The sequence below is a fragment of the Mastigoproctus giganteus genome, chromosome 2 (assembly GCF_048544385.1).
Source record: "Mastigoproctus giganteus isolate SK-2022 chromosome 2, ASM4854438v1, whole genome shotgun sequence".
Taxonomy (NCBI): Eukaryota; Metazoa; Arthropoda; class Arachnida; order Uropygi; family Thelyphonidae; genus Mastigoproctus; species Mastigoproctus giganteus.
The window spans coordinates 170,109,791-170,129,551 of NC_143576.1; the positions used below are offsets into that span (position 1 = coordinate 170,109,791).

Sequence of the window (19,761 nt, forward strand, 5' to 3'; positions counted from 1 at the left end):
AGGACTCTGGGTTTGCCAAGCCCATACTCACCAGATGTGAGCCCATGAGGTGGATAATGTCCTTAAGATTACATTAGATTATTGATCCAACAAATTTTGGAGAGCAGTGTATATTTATTCTATTTTTGCTAGTTATTAGCGTATCATTTAATAGTTATTATTTTTAAATTCGAGTACGAATGCTGTCCCTGATTTAGAACGCAAAACCGCCTTCCCTTGTGGGCTGAGTAAGTGGCTGCTTGTAAATTTGTGCTTCAAAATAGATTCTCATTTATTATTTTGATTGTCTGAACTTTTACGAAGGACGGAAATAAACTTGCATTTGAATGCTGCCATACAAAAAAGAAAAGAAAACTTTTTCAAAGGGACCTTGAAGTTTCTTATGCTGGGGGCGGGGGTTAACTAATATTGGATAAAAATGATGGTTCTGCAAATGGGTTCACTCTTACGAAGTTTGATGAATGAAATAACTATGAGAGACATTTTTTGTCATTATTTATAAATGTTAAATTCTTGAAACTATTTCATCTATTCTTTCTTTTCTTTTTGTAATTTAATTGAAGTTATGATATAGTTGCACAAATTTTTAACAACTAAACTGAATGTACCAGCTTTCGAAGAGGTACCGTATATATAACGGAAATTTGAAAAGAGAATGAAATTAAAAAAAAAAAAAAAAATTCAGCACGTTTTTGTGGATAAGATTGAAAAACTTTGGTTGCTGGCCTTGCCGGGAGCCTGCGGGGTTTACTAAGTGTATTCACGGTTTTGTCCGGCGTGTTGTGTGGTTGTAGAGTTGCGCACTCTAGGAACAATCAACGACGGTGGACGCATATTACCGAATGTGTAACAAGGGCAAGATTTTTCTTCATTTAACATCTGCGCTTTAATAAGGTATCTCTTATTTTACTTGTAGATATTGTGAAAATATGTATATTTATCTGAGTGACGAAGAATAGTTCATTGCACGATTCCGATGCCTAATATATAGAAGGTGTTCTTTTGTTCAGTGTTTTGTCGTCTTCTGGGTTAAGCCTTAAATCAGATATAGGTTTCTATTACGGTTAGGGTTAACGTTTTAGTTTCGTATTCTCACTGTGTTCCTATTGTGGCGCTTGTTTGTGATCCGTGGTAAGACTACTTCACTGTTTAAAATGTGGAGCTTGCAGGTGGTAATGAAAAAAGAAGCAAATGTTTGTCATTGTATTAAAAACCGTAAATTTCATTTTTGTGGCGTTTCCTGAGCACGTGTTAACCGAAGCGCTAGTATTGTAATAAACTGTTCTTCCCTACTTATTGTGTTGATATACAACAAATATGAAAATGTTAATTAAAAGTTACAATGTATGGCTAGTTTTTTTTTTTTTTTGCTAGATTTTTGGAAAGAATTTGAATAGTTTTTTATTTTAGTTATTATTATTATTATTTTTTTGTTGTTTTAACTGGCGGTTGCAGACTAAAAATGGTTTCTCATTTCGCTATCGACGCCCATAACTTATATATTTAATAGCTTCTACCCAATGAGCCTCAGTAAACAAATGATTGCAGTGGCTTGTATCCATTTACATTAATAGGATTGTAAACTGAAGTACTATATATGTCATATTCCCTAATGAAATGGATTAAAAAGACAGCCATTTATGGTATGCATATCATGATCATGTATAGCACTGGTTTTGACAATGTGAGGAATTTTCAGAGTTAAGATAAAGCAGTAATAGGTTAATAAGGAATATTAATGTTTTGGCATGTGGTACTCATTATTTGTTTCATCATGCCATTAAAATGACAATAGAGCTTTGGTGCACTATTCGAAATTCACTCCCCCCCTAGTAAAAATGTGTATTGCTAATGTAACATTTTATTGTATGCTTTATCTGGTTGGTAGTATATATTGTAAGAATTTTTTTTTCCTGCACGAACATTATTAAGAAGTGAATGTAGCAGTGTTGTATTTGCATGTGCTCTTTTATATGGGCATTTTGCAAGTGTAAGATTTTTCGAAAAGCATTTCAGATCCATCACCATCTTGGAATAATTATTGCTCAATTACAAGTTAAAGTTTTGGACTTATTTTTCTGGCATTAAGTGGAAAAATTCAAAAATTATCTTTTTGAATTTGGACTATTGCTACTATAAAAATGAGTGTTTGTCATAATGTTTTTTTCTTGGTTAGTTAAATGTTGATTTACATTTCCTAGGTCCTTTTGTGTCATTTTTTGAGCATGTAAATAAATATTTGGTGGCTCCCCAGCCCAATTCCTCTCTCTATGTAAATCAGGAAAAGTATCTAAACTACTGCAGCTAATCTACCCTTCCACATCCAATATAGTCAGTCCTTGTGTAACACGCGTTTACACTACACGAATTCGATCATACATGATTTATAAATAGGGGAATGATATCATATATAACATGAATCGAATTCACTTATGCACGATTCGCCTTTGTGTTTACAAGAAATGGCAGTCGAATGGGAATCACCCCAACTGAACACAACACGATAGGAATGAAGAGAAGATTCTGAAAATGTATATGTTTTTTATATCAGTGAAGGGGAAACACATTTCACCATAATAGCTTAAAAACCCACACAATTCCAGCTATCGGTATTATCGCAAATGCAATTAGATCGAGTTTACTACCAGTTTATAACAGATTCCACTAGCAGAAACGCAACTGGAAATTGTATTGTTTTATGGTAGTAACCCCCAGAAATGTGCTTTAGTAAAATGTGAGCTAGTGAGGTGTTCATAGTGTGTCTCTGCCTTCGGTGTTGTTTATTCAGTTGCTGTATGCATGCAGCTTTGTTTATGTGTGTCAAGCGTGCCATCTCATTTTGTAATTGTGCTTTGTTTCCTAAAAATGGGTAAAATACTTAAAAGGTGTGAAAAGGAAGCATCCTGGTGAAGACACTACAGATTCAGAGAGAAAAAGAAAAGCAATATTGATAAACAGAGGTGGACTGGGTCAAAAATTCTTACCCGGAAAAATTTGTAGTGGCCTCATACTAGCGTTTATGGCCAAAATCACACCGCCCTCCAGCCCACCGGGGTTTCCCCTGGTAAGGCTTATGGCCAGTCCGCGTCTGTCGATAGAGAAAAAATAGGAAATTGTGAAACACTTTGAGCGAAATGAAAGACCATGTGATATTGCACGTGCTACAGACCTAAATGAGGCAACATCGAGAATTACAAAGAATGCAGAGAAAATAAAAACAACTTTCATAGCAGGAACAACTCAAAGTGTAATTAAAATCCATTAGATTAAGACACAAAGAATTGGAAGAGATGGAATGGCTGTCATCTGTATGGATAGAAAATCAAACAAAAAACAAGTTTGCTTATGATAGAAGCAAAAGCATTAGCAATATTTTATTACGTAATAGTCGTAATAAAATAAGTATTTTATTACAATTATTTTCGTGTTTGGTAATGTTTTCGTTACAAATGAGTGGTCAGCACCTAACCCCATTTTTCCCATAGGGCCTGTTGTTTATATTGCACGATTTTGCATTGCACGAGGGTTTCTAGGAACACAACTATCGTGCTATACGAGGACTGATTGTACGTCTAAAGGAAAAGTACAAGTTATTTAATATTGGGCAAATTGTTGAAGCTAAAAGTGGAAAAACTTTAGAACAGGGTCTGCCCTCCAAAATGGTGGCAAGAAGAGAGGGAAAGCAGTGATTGACAGGTTGTGACTCCACCCACTTACTGCATCCCCCATTTCTCGACTGCACGGGGCGGATGTCACGTGACACAACAGTATGTCGGAGCTCAAATGAAGAAAAGGGAACAGCAATTTTTTTAAAATGAGGTAACAAAAATGCACATTATTCGGGATGACATCACAATACGTTGGAGCTGAAATGAAAAAGAAACTGCAAAACAGCAATTTTTTAAAAAAGTAGCAGAAACACCATGTGCAACCATGATTCTTCTTGCCTATACATTACTAGACGATTGCACATGCGTTAACAAATGAAATTTACTCTTTGTAAATGTGCAAAATGTGTAAAGAAATCTTGGGGGCAGCAGCAGCCCCCAAACCCCTGCTTTTGTAACAACACTTAACTAGACAATTGCATGTTCATTAACAATGAAATTGCTCTTTTTTTTTTTTGATGCACAAAATGTCTAAAGAAACGGTTATTTTTTTAAAAATCTTGAGGCTGCCGACCCCCGCTCTTGTGACCAAACAGTACTCGACGATTCCACGTGTATGAACAATGAGAATTGCTCCTGCATGTGTGTACAAAAATGTGTTTTTTTTTTTTTTTTTGATACAGTAAAAACTGAAAGAATAACTGGGAAAACATTGAAATTGTCAAAAAACTACATGAATACAAAGAAAACTCATCTCATCACACGATAATAACCGAACAGCAGTAAGCAGCGACAAACCTAAGCAAATGATAATTTCACATTTGGAATTCGTAGGATCACTAATTCCCTTCTAATATAAAATGTTGAGGAATGTTATAACAAGTCAGCTCCCATACTTCAAGTGTAACTTAGTTTTCAAACATAACTCAATATAAAAACTTCAGGATAACTGATAATTTAAATTATAATTCAATAGCACGATATATACAGCACAGTAATAATTGAACACAAGCACACAGCAATGAAACTAAGCAAATGATAATTTCACATTTATCACTGCAATCACTTGACATCTGTGTGTAACAGAAGAGGGGGAATGCAGTGAGTGGGTGGAGTCCCAACCTGTCAATCACTGCCATCTTGGTTACAGTATGGAAGGGGGACCCTGTTCTAAAGATTGGCCCTAAAAATAAATATGGTACCCGGGTCTCATGGAATCTGTAATTATATTAAAAGTAGCAGAAAAAGAGATAAGTAAACTTTTAGTCATAATTATGAGAATTTTTGAATTCATGAGTGGTAACTGCTGGTTTGAGAAGTACAAATGGCCCTGTTCACAGAAAGAATCAGAGGCAGTGTGAGTAACTATAGACCTGCTTGATTTGTTCCAGAAAAAGTAATGGAGTCAATGGTTAAAGCTGTAATTCAGGATAATCTTGATGAAAATGCAGTTATTAGGCAATCACTTCGTGGATGGATTTGTTAAGGAGATCTTGTCTTGAATAGTCTGGTAAGCTACTATGGCAGTTACGGAGGAACATGATGCAAAAAATAATTTTAAAATCATATACTTGGCTTTTATTAAATTTTTTGATGCTGTTCCATATGAAAGACTGCTGTACAAATGCAGCAGGCATTAAGAGCAAGTTACTGCTATGGATAAAGGGATGGTTGAGTTGTATAAGAAAGAGTGGTTATTAATTGGCACTTTCCTTCCTGGACTAATGTTATTAATAAAGCCCTTCAGGGTTTGGTGCTGGGTCCTTCACAGTTTTCAATATTTATTAATTAATGATACTGATGGAGATATACCAAGTTTAGTTTCTAAGTTTGTTAATGACAAAGGTTGGCAGGGTAGTTAATGATGGAATAAAGTCATACTGCATCAACATGAGGTGAGAAATGGCAATTGAAGTTTAACATTGGCAAATGCAAGGTATTGCATATGGGTAGCAGTAATCCCAGATTAACATACCAACCGTATGGCTGTACTCAGTGTAGTGGAAAATGAAAAAGACCTGGGGGGTAATTCTGCAGTCAGATATGAAGTTCTCTGTGCAGTTCAGACAGACTGCCAGGACAGCAGCCCATTGGGTTTTGTAAATGGTATACAGGAACTTTGTTAGCAGTGATAAGGAGGCGATTATCCATTTGTACAAGACCATGGTTAAGCCACATCTTGAGTACTGTATACAGTTCTAGAGGCCTTGTTTAGCAATTGTGGCAAGTGAGGCACTTGCCACAGGTGCCGATATGAATTAGGTGTTTTGACAAGGTTTTCCCTCAGGCATGCCACGGACACTAGCGCCATTCCTGAGACTAGGCACCTGCATGGAGATCTGATTGAGGTATTTAAGGTGGGTTTAAATTCACCTGAGTTTAAGGTGGGTTTTATGGTGTTTAAGGTGATTGAGGTGAACGGATTGAGTAAGCCAAATGTTGGGCATTCTACCTCATGTTGAGCTACACATGAGAGGGGACAAATTCAAATTAAGGAAGGATGGTTGCAGGATAGATGCATGGAAGTTTTCCTTCAACCAGCTGGTGGTTGATTGTTGGAACAAACTTCCATCTGTTGTTATGGAAGTAGATAGTTTGAATGAAGAATTTGATAAATTCTTGAAGGGGATGGAGGGTGAGGTGGGTAGTTTTTTTTTTTTTTTTTTGCTGATGTTCTCCAAGCTTGCTTTCTTGCATCATTTGTCACTGTTAATACTAACAATACCTAGAAAAATTAGGTACATGGGTTCAGAAGTGTTAATTGAGTTTTAACAGTATTAAATGCAAGATACTGCATATGGGCAGCAGTGATTTCAGAATAACATGCCATTTGGGTGGTATCACACACAAGGTGATGAGAATGAAAGAGATCTAGCTTTAATTTTACAGTTCTGCACTGTTCAGAGAACAGTGCAGACAGGCTGCTAGGACAGCTTATGGGCTTCTCTCAATGACAGCATGCTTCAAGAGAGTATCAAAGATGCAATTATCTTCCAGGATGGCCAGGCTACTTGAGTACTATATATAAAGGTCTCGAAACCACTTTTGGAAGGAGCTAGTAGAATAGGTGCAAAGAATAACAATAACATTAGTTGAGAACTAAAGGGTGCTCTTAATAAGAAAGACATTTTTTGTAAGTTGATTAGTGAAGATGATTCATTCAGTGAATCACAGTGATTATTTAAAAAATATGCCTATGATAGAAACTGAATTTTTATTTCTGAAATTTTGTGCTTTGCTCAGTTTTTAATAAACTGTATAGCTAAAATTATTAAAATCTGCATATGGAACAGTACCTTAATGGAAAATTGAGTTTTAAGATGAATAAACTAAATATTCAAGCCCTGTTTTGTTCTGCTATACAAGAAAGAGGCATCTATATATGTAAAATGCTTAGGTATGCTGCCCAAATTTTCCAACTGCTAATTGTTCCCAGTACCCGTTCACACGGTTTACCTTGCATGACCACCATACCGGACATTCTTTATAATTTTTGTACTAATATTTTTCGACTGAAGAAAGGCAACCTGTGCCTGAAAGCTATCAATGTATGTTTATTTTATCCGTCTTCAATTTTAATAAACTGTTCTAAGTTTTAAGAAGTGTAAAAAAAATGGCCGAACAAACAGTGTGTTAGAACTTGGAGAAAATGTAGAAATGCTAACGAAACATTAGAGGAGAGATCTAAGAGACTGAAACATGACTATGAAGATGGACAGATGACAAAAGAGAGGCAAGATTGGAAATCAGAAGACTGGCGAAATGCCGTAGGACTAATCAAATAGAAGTACCAATGCAAATAATTGACAAGCTGTAATTAATGTGGAAGAGCATGACATAGGAAATAAGTGTTACAGCTGTGAGTATTTCAGTGCAAGATATTGGGGACATGAGTTAAACACATTGAATAAATACACTAAATGCTGTCATGATGGAAAGGTTTCACTTGACCCACTGTCTGAGATACTTATTCTTATAGGTGCCTACGTACCCAGGTTGGCAGGAGCAGCAGTGCTTTGCACACGCTTCTTGATTAGACCGGGGTTCGAGCCCGTGACCACCAAATACGGAGGATGTGGAAAGGTCAGGGAATGACCACCGCATATCCTCGGAACACTTTGGCCTTAGTTGCTAATGCTCCTAAAAGCCAAACAACAACAACAACTTACTCTTATTACGAGAGCTGCTTACAGGGGATACATGTGAAGCAAATAACTACAGAGAACATATACAAGAGTACATATACAATGGTGTTCACATCAGTGGATGCAGAGATTAAATCACTGCCTGGAAATGGTCCATGCTGCTTTAGAATACACAGCCAGATTTATCATTTGATCTCGCTGCTATATCCAAATGAGGCAAATAAGCCAGGATATGGACAACTTTATATTTTCAATTCTGCTGAAGCAATAACAAACAGCTTGAAAAAATCAAACCAAAGGTGTATGACCAAAGTAATGCAACAATTGGATGAGATGGTTAAGAAATGATATAATGCACCTACATCCAAAATGGAGGGTGCGGCAATATTTGTTAGCAAAGATAGGGAACCACCTATAAATAGAGACATGCATATATCCCACAGGTGACTGCTGTAGAATTATATCATGGCTAAACAAGAATGGCGAAAGCTGAAGGATCTAGATTAAACTATTTATACTATAATTATCATTGAAAATGGCTGATGATGATGCTATAATCAGAAAGATGGCTTACATTATGCTGGGTACATCTATTTTTCCAAAATAAGTACAGACATTTCATTAAACCCTTGTAGCATGAAGATTTTTCATGGAATTTCTAAATTTTTTGGTTTTTAATATATATTAAAAACCAAAATACTTTGGTCTTTAATATATATTAAAATTAAGTTCATTGAATTATAGACTAAAAAGGTTTTATGGCTAGAAGTCTCAGACTATGGAAAATTCACTAATCGAATAAGTTAGTACATAGCATCGTGTTAGTTTGTAGTAAATCACCGAAGTAGGTGAAATGGCATCATTTTTGTTATATCTGGGCAATTTCAATATCAGGGCAACTTGTGAAGAGATATAACAAAAACGATGCCATTTCACCTGCTTTGGTGATTTACTATGCACTAACATGATGCTATGCACTAACTTGTTCACATTGAATTATTTAAACTTTTCAGTAAAGTTATTAAATATAGCAAAATTTTATTTCCATACAGTAAAAATTGAAATCCTTTTAGAGTGAATATGCAAATTCTACTGTTCACAAATTAAACAAATCTCAGAAATGAAAAGTATTTTATTTCTTAAAGTAATAATGGGAAGAATCCAAGTCATGTATCACAATCTGTCTAGAAATGTAAGGTTTATACTAGAAGAAGAAGCTCATTCCTCTCACTAAATTAGCCACATTCATAAATCACCATATTTTTTCAGGAACTAGCCATGGCTGTTTCCTGAAAAGAATGTGGAAATCTGCCCCCCCCCCTCCCAACAGCTTTTGTGCAGTGGCATCAACAAGCTCAGAAAGAGCACAGGGCCAACAACCGTGGCTGGATGATGTTTTAAGTCCCAGCTTCTAGTAAAAATATATACATGAGTATCTCAGAACATGTTGGCAGCAATAACAAGCCTAGCCTGGCAACATGTAACTGTATTCTTCTAGCACAGAGGTTCCTAAACTTTTATACCTTTGTTCCCCCTTCCAGAACAACTGCAGATGAACAAATTTGACATAAATAGCCAAGTGTTTATCCTTCTATACATTAATATATACTTCAATCCATTTTTTGCTAAAAAAAAGTGCTTCTTACCTGCCACATGAGCTCCCCACCCACCCACATTTAAGCAGGAATATCTACTGCTTTGTGAAAAAGCAGTGAAATTCCTTTGCCCCCTTTTTGCCTGATGTGAAAGAAAAATATTAACTTTAACTTTGGTAGAATCTGAATATCCCAACAAGCTTAGTGAAGGGTCAGGTTTAAGCTGCCCTCTTCTGTCAGGCTTGAACCATAAAGCAGTGCAGTCTTTAAAACAAACTCAGGATTCTTATTAATTTTAGTTAAATGGTTTTGTTTTCAATATTTTCTTTGTTTCAAGAATTATATTTTAATATTTTTTATTGGCAACCTTTAAAAATTGTGTTATTTTTAAACCCTTTGTATTACACATTGGCATCTTTGTCTACCTTCCTCTCTTGATATAAACGGGCTTTTGCTGCCATTATAACATTTCTTGTTTACAAAACTTCTCATTTTGAAGTGTCCAAGTACATGGCACCCTTGGGAGCAACCCAAGGGTGCCATGTACTTGTTTTTTTTTTGTTTCTTGTTTCTTTTCTTGTTTTTTTCTAAAAACAAGAAAAAAAGTTTATCTAAACATATCCTGAAAGTATTTTATTTCCAAGATATTACACATTAGTCACATAAAATGAAATGAACCACTAAAAGGAAAACATTTAAAGCAACTATATAAAGTGACCTACATTTTGTTAAGTGAAATATTCAACCTAGCAGTTCCATATTCCCCTGCACCTTATGATTTCTGTCAATGGTTTCAGCATCTTCTAGAATGCTATTCCTCAGTTCAAGGAATTTGTTTGGTAGTTTGTATAGGATAAACCACAATTTCATGTGACTCCCACACAAAGTAATCTGAGCGTTGTAACTCCAGGCAAAAGGTGTTTGTAATGAGTACTGACCATCCTGTGTTTTAACTCTCATATGTTTTGAGAGCTAAGAATTCTGTTTCTTGTGAAACATGCAATTCATTTGTAAGCAGAACACTGCTGAGAAATTGATTATGTGCCCATAAATCCCATTGACTAGAACAGAGGTTCCCAAACTTTCTCAGTTCACAACGCCCTTAGTGTCTCAGTAATTTTTTTCACTGCACCCCTAGGCCAAAAGAAATACCTAGCAGTTCTGTTTATTAAGTAGTTAGGTTCAAAAACTTAAGTAATGTTGAAACTGTGAACTTCCTTGAGCTAGTAGTTTGCGCGGTATCCAACAGATATCGAGTATCGCTATGTTTCCCTCAAATTTAAAAATATCCCGTGGCACACAATTTATTAACTGCCGGACTGAAAGATTGGCACATAGCCATACACCACAACCCTTTATCCCTTTCCTCTGTGCCACAAATTGGCTAACTTATATTTCATACTTTTTGTCACATCATTAATGTAACTTCATATAATGTAAGTATAGGTTGATCAGATGTTCTGATCTCTGTTTGCACAAATTTATTTCTAATTTTAAATTAGATATACCAAATACTATTTATGCAGTAGTATTTGCATAGAGAGCTGAGAGAGAGAGAGACTGCTGTGCAATGTGGAAGTGGTTGTGATAAAATATTGTCACACTTTGCAAACCTGTAGTGTACAAAATTGAATTTTTTTTTAGAAGATACTATATATAAACAGGCTATTGATGACGTTGAAGAACTCACTGGTTAAGTTTATACCAAGTGATCGATAGAATATTTAAAAAATTCAAATTATAGAAGGCATTTCTTCTTTCAGAAGCAAAACTTTCAAAATTTATTGTAAAATTTTTTTTATCTCCATTAAATGAAGCTTACTTTCATGTTATGTGTTGCTAGTTTTTAGGAATATCAGTGACTTAGGCCATATTGCTGTGTTGTAAATTGTGTATGTACATGTGTGTGTGTGTATTCACAGGCTGATTTGCAGGTTGTGTGGGCTGACAAACCCTGAATAACTCGGAAAACCTACTCCTTTAGAAATTCCCCCATTCATTAACACATCACTGCCTTTACACATATAAGCATAAAATAGCACCAGAAGTGATGTGCTGTAATGCACGTGAGTGGTCACTCTTAAGTGGTCAACCAGTGAGAGCTGTAAACGTAAAGGCATTTGAAATTAACTACTACTCAGTATTGGCACACTGATTGAATGCATTGCAGTAATGTTTAGCTTTTGTTTATAAACTTGCCATACAGTTTTGTTTTTTTGCTTGTGTTGATGTTGCGCCTCCGTAGCCAGGTGGGAAGGAGCAGCAGTGCGAGGACACGCTTCTTGATTAGACCGGGGTTCGAGCCCGTCACCACCAAATACGGAGGATGCGGAAAGGTCAAGGGAATGACCACCACATATTCCTGGAGCAATATGGCCTTAGTTGCTAATGCTCCTAAAAACCAAATAACAATAACAATAACAGTGTTGATGTTAGTTTATATACATGAATAAACATTTTATAGAATTTTAAGATTTGTTCTGATTTACAGTGCAACACAAAAATGTTTGCTTTTATCAATGAATTCCGAAATGTGAGAATTTGTTCAGTGCTGGGAATTTCAGAAAATTGATTTTTTTTTACCCCCAACATTCCGAAAATTACAGCACATTGAATGAATCCAAACCTCTCCAAGTAAGCGAAGGCAAAACCACTGTGTTGTCAGGGAGTACCCATGTTATGTACATTGTGCTTGACATATTTAATAAACAATACTAAAAATTGAATGTTGTAAAAATTGAGTAATAGATGACATGAGTTACGTCCATTAGATGATGATAAATGCTGAAATTATGCATTTTAAAAGAATTTGTTCCCTTGCTTGCAATGTAAGTGAATGAATATAAAAAAAGTGCCAAATTTGAACTGATTGCAATATTCAGTGTGACAAAATTAAATGATATGAAATATTTAATATGTATGAACAACTTGTAAATACCAAAAAAAAATGGATTGGATTCTTCAATAAATTAAAATTTGGAATTGATGCTTTTAAAAAAAAAACACCAGTTTGAGAGTACATACAAAATATTAAAATTTTCAAATAAAAAAAAAATACAAAAATTGCTTAAATTTAAAAATATTCATATGCAGCTTCAGATCAGCAGACATTATTTAGTCAGTTTTCTTTGTTAAAACTTTCATTTTAGAAGAGCTGAAAACTGAGGAATGATTGATCGGTTGCCCCCACTCCCCAAAGGCAGATGTTGAAAAATGAAAAATTGTGGCTTTTTTTTTTATCATTCTGCACATTATGTGCAGAATGGTAAACAAGTGTTGAAGGTATTTCAGAAATAATGTGCAGTGCTGATCAAAATTATCTTGATATAAAGACAATTAATTTCATTGTTATGTAAATTTAACATAAATTTAATGTCAATATTTTTATAAGATGATCAAATTGTGATTTAGATAGGAAGAAGTTAAGTTATCAAATAAAACTTGTCTTCTGAATTAATTTTATCACAGTACTGCTTAATTATTCCTCAAATATATTAATGCAATTATTTTTATGATATATTAAATCATACTTTCTCTTTTATAAACAATCCTTTTTCATTTTTAGAGCACATATGGCAAAGTTCTTATTGTCACAGATTTTTATTAAATTTTTCTGCTTTTTTATTTTGTAAATTGCCCTGGATTTTAGGCTAACTCATTTTTGCTTTGGTTTTGGCCATCACCCCATGTAAGTATAATTTAATATCAGAATGGTTAAATGATTCATGGAAACCAAGACGTGTCTTATTCCCCACCCAAAAAATGCTTCCACTTTCCTATTATGCTGTAACACCAATAAATACTGTATATTCCAGTGTATGCAGCAGCCTTCAAAGCACTAAAATATGAAATTTTACACTTTTGTCAACACTTTTGTTAGGTATAAAATACCAAACTTGAATTAAAGACTTGTGCTTAAGTTTTGAAAGACATTAATTAATACCACTATATTTCCAATTTATTACTTATATCTGTTTACACAAATATACATTTTTGCTCACCTTTTAAATTCCAAGAATCTGTTCATTTTTTTTCTTCAGATTAAAAGAGACCATGGAATTTGCTCTGAAATTATAATCTCAAAAGTTTACCTTTCAAGTTCCAGAAAGCAAACATTTGAGATTATGGATTTCTTGCACTTCTGTATTGAGGCATTGTTTTTGTAGATACAAACAGTGTAGTACTAAACAGTCAATAAGGAATGGCTCAGTTACACAAAACACGATTCTGCATTTTTGTTTAGTGGGGGTTTCATTACTCCTGAAGAAATTGTGAACCTGTCTGCAAATAGTTGACAATATTAGGCAATCTTACCTTGATGACTTTTGTTGCTTGTTGTACTTATCCCAGTGTACAAAGGGCATTACTGTGCTTCCTTTTGGCTCTAAATCAAACAAAAAAGTTGTCCTGGAAATGCTATGGTATTTTGCCTAACACTTCTCTCTTCTTGAACAGTTTCACATTTATTTCTGAGAAATAGACTTTACAGATTATGATGTTGACAGTTAACCTGACATGCCCTCATTAAAAATGTTGCATTTTGTCTGAAGGTTAAAAAGAAAAGCATTGGAGTGACATCACTTTTACATATGGATGTATATAAAATAAAATTAATAGGAAAATATAAATCTAATCTTTATTGTGCCATATTTTTCTTCAATATAAATGTATAGACCCAAATTATGTAATATTAAATGCTATTAATACTACTGAACTGTTTTTTTTTTTGTATGTCAGAGTATGGCATAAAGCAAGTCGAGGGTTTAGTGTCAAACGTTAACTACAAAATGGCATTTTTGTTTTGAGACAATTTTAGTTTTGCTTTATACAAATAACAGTGCATATCACGTTGCACAGCTGTATCCTCTAGTACTTTAGAAGTTAGCATGGGCTATAAGCACATTTCCAGTAAACCAAGAAAATGTCAAATGACTTTTGACCAAGAATTAACCAAGAAAAAGTAATTTGACATTTTCTTGGTTAATTATAGAAACAAAATTATTTTGTAGTTAAATGTTGTTTGATACTAAATCCTCAAAGTGTAAATTTTTTTTTTTTTTGTTGTTGTTGTTAACTAGAGTGAAACAGTATAGAAAAATTTTGGGATAGACTTTCTAAAAGTCAATTTCCACATTTTGTTAAACATTTATTTAATTATAAATATAAACAAGGTTGCCACCAGTGTAATAATAAAATCTTAGCCATTAAACAAACAGTAAGGTTTGCACAATAATGAATCAACAGTAAATTACATTATGAACTTCTTGGGGATGCACAAATCATTTTCTTATACTGAATTAAAAAAAAAAATTAAATTCAGGCAATCGAAAATTTTTAGCGATTTTCATCATAATGAAAATGTTAAAAAAAATTGAAACTAGGAAAAGAAAGTGTAACCTCTGATGTCCACATCAAAGTGTACCTGACATCATTTGGAGGGAGAGAGAGAGGGGGGAGAGAGAGAGAGAGAGAGAGAGAGAGAGAGAGAGAGAGAGAGAGAGAGAGAGAGAGAGAGAGAGAGAGAGAGTTGGGTTTATGAAGTGAACGCCAATTCAAATGTGTGCACATTCCTTCTTCATATGCATGTGGTGTGTTTGAAGCCTAGGCAACACAATGGCTGATCTTTTTGCTTCAGTATATTTTGATATTGGGCTCTGGAGAGGCTGAGCCTCTTTTGCTTTGCTTCCCTTCATTTTGTGTCGGGAATGTTTACAAAAAAATCTTTACAACTCAATGTTCCTGTGTTAATATTCCATAGAGCTTTGGTTTTGGCCATGATTTTACTAGCTTTAATACTCCCATTGCTTCCAACTCTCAACTTACTATGGAGTAAAATTGTGTAAAAGAGATGGATTATTCATCTTTTTTACTCAATTTTACCCATTTCCATTTTACTTTCATATAATTGGTGTCAAAATTTCTGTATTATTGCATAGAAACCTCAGTTTCTCTCTGTATTTTCTATTCATAAAAAATTAATAACACACTGTTAATTGCAATGATAAATGGGCCATTTTTTGATTGCTCTTACTGCCAGCATTGGACGGTAACTCTACAGGATAAATTGGGCATCTGCTGAACAAGCTTGTGAAATTCTTAAAAAAAAAAAAAAAAAACTGGCTGGCACTTAGTATTGATAATACATGCATCTTATGTTATGTTGGCCTAAAAACTGGAGTAGCAAGTTTATTAAAAGAGGAGATGGAGCATTTGATAGTAATAGGTTGTCCTTGTCATATTATTAATTTCTGTGCTGAAAAGAGAGCTGTATGCCGTCCTGTAAAAGTGGATGAATACTTGGTGGAAATTTACTACTATCTAAAAAGAAGTGCTAAAAGAAAAACTAGATTTTAAACAATTTCATCTGATGCATGCAACTTAAGTAAAAAAAAACTTTGAAGCATGTGTGTACACGTGCACACACATGCTTCAAATTGCAATTCCTTGCAAATCTTCCTTCGCTATATGATATGTGGTAAGCGCCAGTCATTATGATCATATTTGCAAATTGAATTTTAATTCTATTAAACAGCAATTCTAATAAGCGAAAATAGGAATATTATCTGCAGGCTATAAAAGTAAAGATCACAAATTTACATTTTATTACATTACCAATTAACAAAATTAAATTATACATGAAAATATGTACATAGCTTAATTAATACATACTAATATGTATGTAATTGATATTTCTGTTCACTGACATTTTTTTTGGGTGGTTGTAAAATTTAAAACGATAAAAAAGATAAGCAATCAATAGCAAAGAACATGGTACGCACAAATTGCAACTAACACGATACGTACAAGTGAGATATGGAGTAACAAGTTTACAAAGCTTAAAAAGTAGGAATGAAGAGAAGATTCTGAAAATGTATTTATGTTTATTATATGATTGAAGATTTCGGTGAAGGGTAAACACATTTCACCATAATAATGTAAAAACTGACAGAATTCCAGCTATGAGTACAGTGGATTCCAGTTATTTGGGCCACCGGTTAATCGGGGCAGCTGTTTATTTGGGGCAAATCTTAAAAAACAGAAACCAATTGAGAAAAGAGCCAGGGTTTACTTCGCTTAATTGGGACAGCATGCCGTTTAATCGGGGCAGGAGACCACAGCACTGGAGATTACCCTACGATTGTCTCCGACGGTACCACGTGGCTCAGTCGAAATTCTGGAGGTCACAACCATAAAACAATAAAAACAATTAGCAGTCACCTGTGTATTGGGCTTTTCTGTTAGTGAAATCTATCATAAACGGACAGTAAACTCGATCTTATTGAATTTGCGATAATACCAACAGCTGGAATTCTGTGGGTTATTATGGTGAAATGTGTTTACATTTCCATGAAATCTTCAATCAAATAAAATTAATTTTCAGATCTTCCCTTCATTCCTATTTTTAAAGCTTTGTAACTTGTTTCTCCGTTCTCACTTGCGCATATCGTCTTACTTGCAATTTGTGTGTGTGTGCCGTGTTCTTTGTTATTGATTGCTTATCTTTTTACTGTTTTAAATTTTAACCCCCACCTACAAATGTCAGTGAACAGAAACGTCAACTAGTTCGTATGTACATATTACAGTACGTATTAATTATTCCGATTATCACGTATATTCTTCTGATTTTCACGTATTTTTTAATTGGTCAGGTAATAAAGGGTAAATTTGTGCTTAATATATCTTTGCTTTTATAGCCTGTGGATATATTCCTCCTATTTTTGCTAATTAGAATCGCTGTGTAATAGAATTAAAGTTCAATTCACAAACGTGATCACAATGACCGGCGCTTACTGCACATCGTGTAGTGAACGGAACTTTACTATGTTGAGTTCGTCGTAACGTGATTTGATTGTACTGTGAACCAATTGTAAAAAGGGGGGGGGAGGTACATTGTATTTTTAACTATTTACGTGAAACTTCGGATAATTGCGGCAGCCGCTTAATCGGGGCAAAATGCACTAGTCCCAATGTGTCCCAAATAACTGGAATGGACTGTATTATCACTAATGCAATAAGATTGAGTTTACTACCCATTTATAATAGATTGCACTAAGAAAAAAGCTCAATAAACCCAAAACTGCAAAATGATTTTTGTTTTATGGTAGTGACCTCCAGAAATGTGCTTTAGAAAAATATCACAAAGGTGTTCAAAATTGATACTTATCGCAGAACATATGATAACAATGAAAGTCTAGTACCTGGGTTCCCAACCTGTGGGTTGCGACCCCCAAGGGGGTCACAAAGTGTTTTGTGAGGGGTTGCTGCAGTTATTTTTAGTTGCAATTATTTTTTTTCAATATGGCATTATTCTACTAGTGGTTATAACACTGATTTTTGATAAATGAAAGGAAGTGATTTAAGGTCCGCCGCAGCAGATACTTAAAAAAATATTAAAAGCCCACAGTATTTATACATATTAAACATTTTATATTATTTTAATTACTTGCTATGGCGGGCCTTTATTTTTTCAAATTTCCACCGTGACCTTGATTCACTCCCTAAAAATAAAATATACAAATGCAGTGTTGTCATTAGAATAAAATTCTGTTACAAATAGTGAACTGAAAAAAATATTCACAATGATGCAAAATTCAATATCAAAATTCATTTTTAATCGGTGTCTCGATGTGTGAATAGCAGACTGTCAAATACGAACCGTTGAATAAAGGCGAGTTACTCAACAATGGCATAGAGAAGCCACAATGTGTTTTGTACAATGTCGTTCCCAGTGCCGAATCTATGAAACCTTCAAAACTGAAACGTCACTTAGAGACAAAGCATCCAGAACATCCTAAAAAAGGATTTTGAGTTCTTTCAATGCCATGAAACTGGTTCAAGACGCCAGAGACTTGATCCTATGGGAAGTTTTCAGCAACAGAGCACAGCAGCAGTGCAAGCATCATATGAAGTCGCATTGGAAATTGCCAAACAAAAAAAAAACCTTACATGATTAGAGAAACAGGCATAAAACCCTGCATGTTGAAGGTGGTGAAGTTAATTCTTGGGGAAGCCAGCGAGATAAAGATGTGACAAATATCTCTGTCCAATAACGCTATTCTGAGGTGCATTTCAGATATGTCCGTAGACATGAAAGAGCAGGTTTTGAATGAAATCAAAGTTTCTCCATTGTTTTCTTTTCAAGTTGATGAATCAATGGACATAAATTCATGTTCTCAGTTGCTTGTCTTCGTGAAATATATTCATCAAAGAAGAGTTTCTGTTTTGTAGTGCACTTGAAACTACTACAAAAGGTGAAGCTATTATGGAGAAGATAAATACCTTTTTTGAAACTGGAGGACTACAGTGGAAAAATGTGTGTGGGGTTTGTACAGATGGAACACCAGCTATGCTAGGGTCAAAGTCAGGCTTTCTGACAAAAGTGAAAGAACTTGCTCCCCAAGCAAAAGGCATTCACTGCATGATTCACCGATATGCTCTTGCCAGTAAGACTCTTCCAGCTCCTCTGCAAGAGGTACTTGATTCTCTGATCAAAATTGCGAATTACATCAAATCTGGAGCCCTCAACACCCGTCTGTTTAAAAAAACTTTAAAGACATGAATTCTGATCACGAGGTTCTTCTTTTCTACACTGATGTACACTGGTTGTTGAAAGGAAATGTTGTCAATCATGTCTTTGAGTTGAAAGATGAAAACAAGTTGTTTCTGGTAGTGCAAGGGAAACATGACCTTGTGGCTTACTTTAATGATGAAGCTTGGAAGAAAGAGTTGCTTACTTAGCAGACATTTTAGACCAGCTAAATAAGCCAAACCTAAAACTTCAGGGAAAGGGAACACAGATTATCCAATTTCAAGACAATCTTCAGGCATTTGTATCCAAGCTGTAAAGCTGGCGTCGGAAAGTAAATCTTGGAAACATTGCCATGTTTGAAAAACTCTGCAGTGTGGTAGAAGAATCTGAAGGAGGAGATTACTGGGCACCTTGAATCCCTTGAAAAGGAATTTCAGCCGGTCTTCCCTGAGCTTAAAATAGGAAGAAGCTGCACTGGTATGAAACCCATTTTCTGCTTCCCCGAATGTAGTCAACATTCCCCATGAAGTACAGGATGAATTCTTGGATCTGCAGAACGATTCAACTGCACGTAATTTGTTTTATGAAAAGTTTCTGACTCAGTAGTGTGCTATGTATCAGTCATATCCAAATGTGACCATGCTTGCCTTTCAAATTTTACTTCCATTTGCTTTTATATACAGTAAACCCCGCTATTCGCAGTATCTGCATTTGCGGTTTCGCGTATTCGCAGTCGCCGATTTAATATAAAGTGAAACCTAAAAAAAATGTGAATTTTATATCGCCGTGAACATTTTCCACCATAAAAAAACATGGGCGTGGCTAAAATTATCTTTCCCGGTCAAAACAGTGCTCAGTGGGTGAGGAGAGAGAGAGAGAGGTGA

At 34.8% G+C, this 19,761-nt stretch overlaps 1 protein-coding gene across 4 annotated transcripts in view; it reads left to right on the forward strand.

The window, feature by feature from the left end:
* The first annotated feature begins 779 nt into the window (after positions 1 to 779).
* Positions 780 to 19,761, forward strand: part of rin (ras GTPase-activating protein-binding protein 2) — a 187,428-nt gene continuing 168,446 nt past the window's right edge. For 2 of the 4 annotated variants that reach the window (XM_090389638.1, XM_090389641.1), the window contains exon 1: positions 780 to 894. The gene's annotated coding sequence lies outside the window, so the exon portion shown is untranslated. The remainder of the gene's footprint in view (positions 895 to 19,761) is intronic. The other 2 variants (XM_090389639.1, XM_090389640.1) reach the window with 1 other exon arrangement.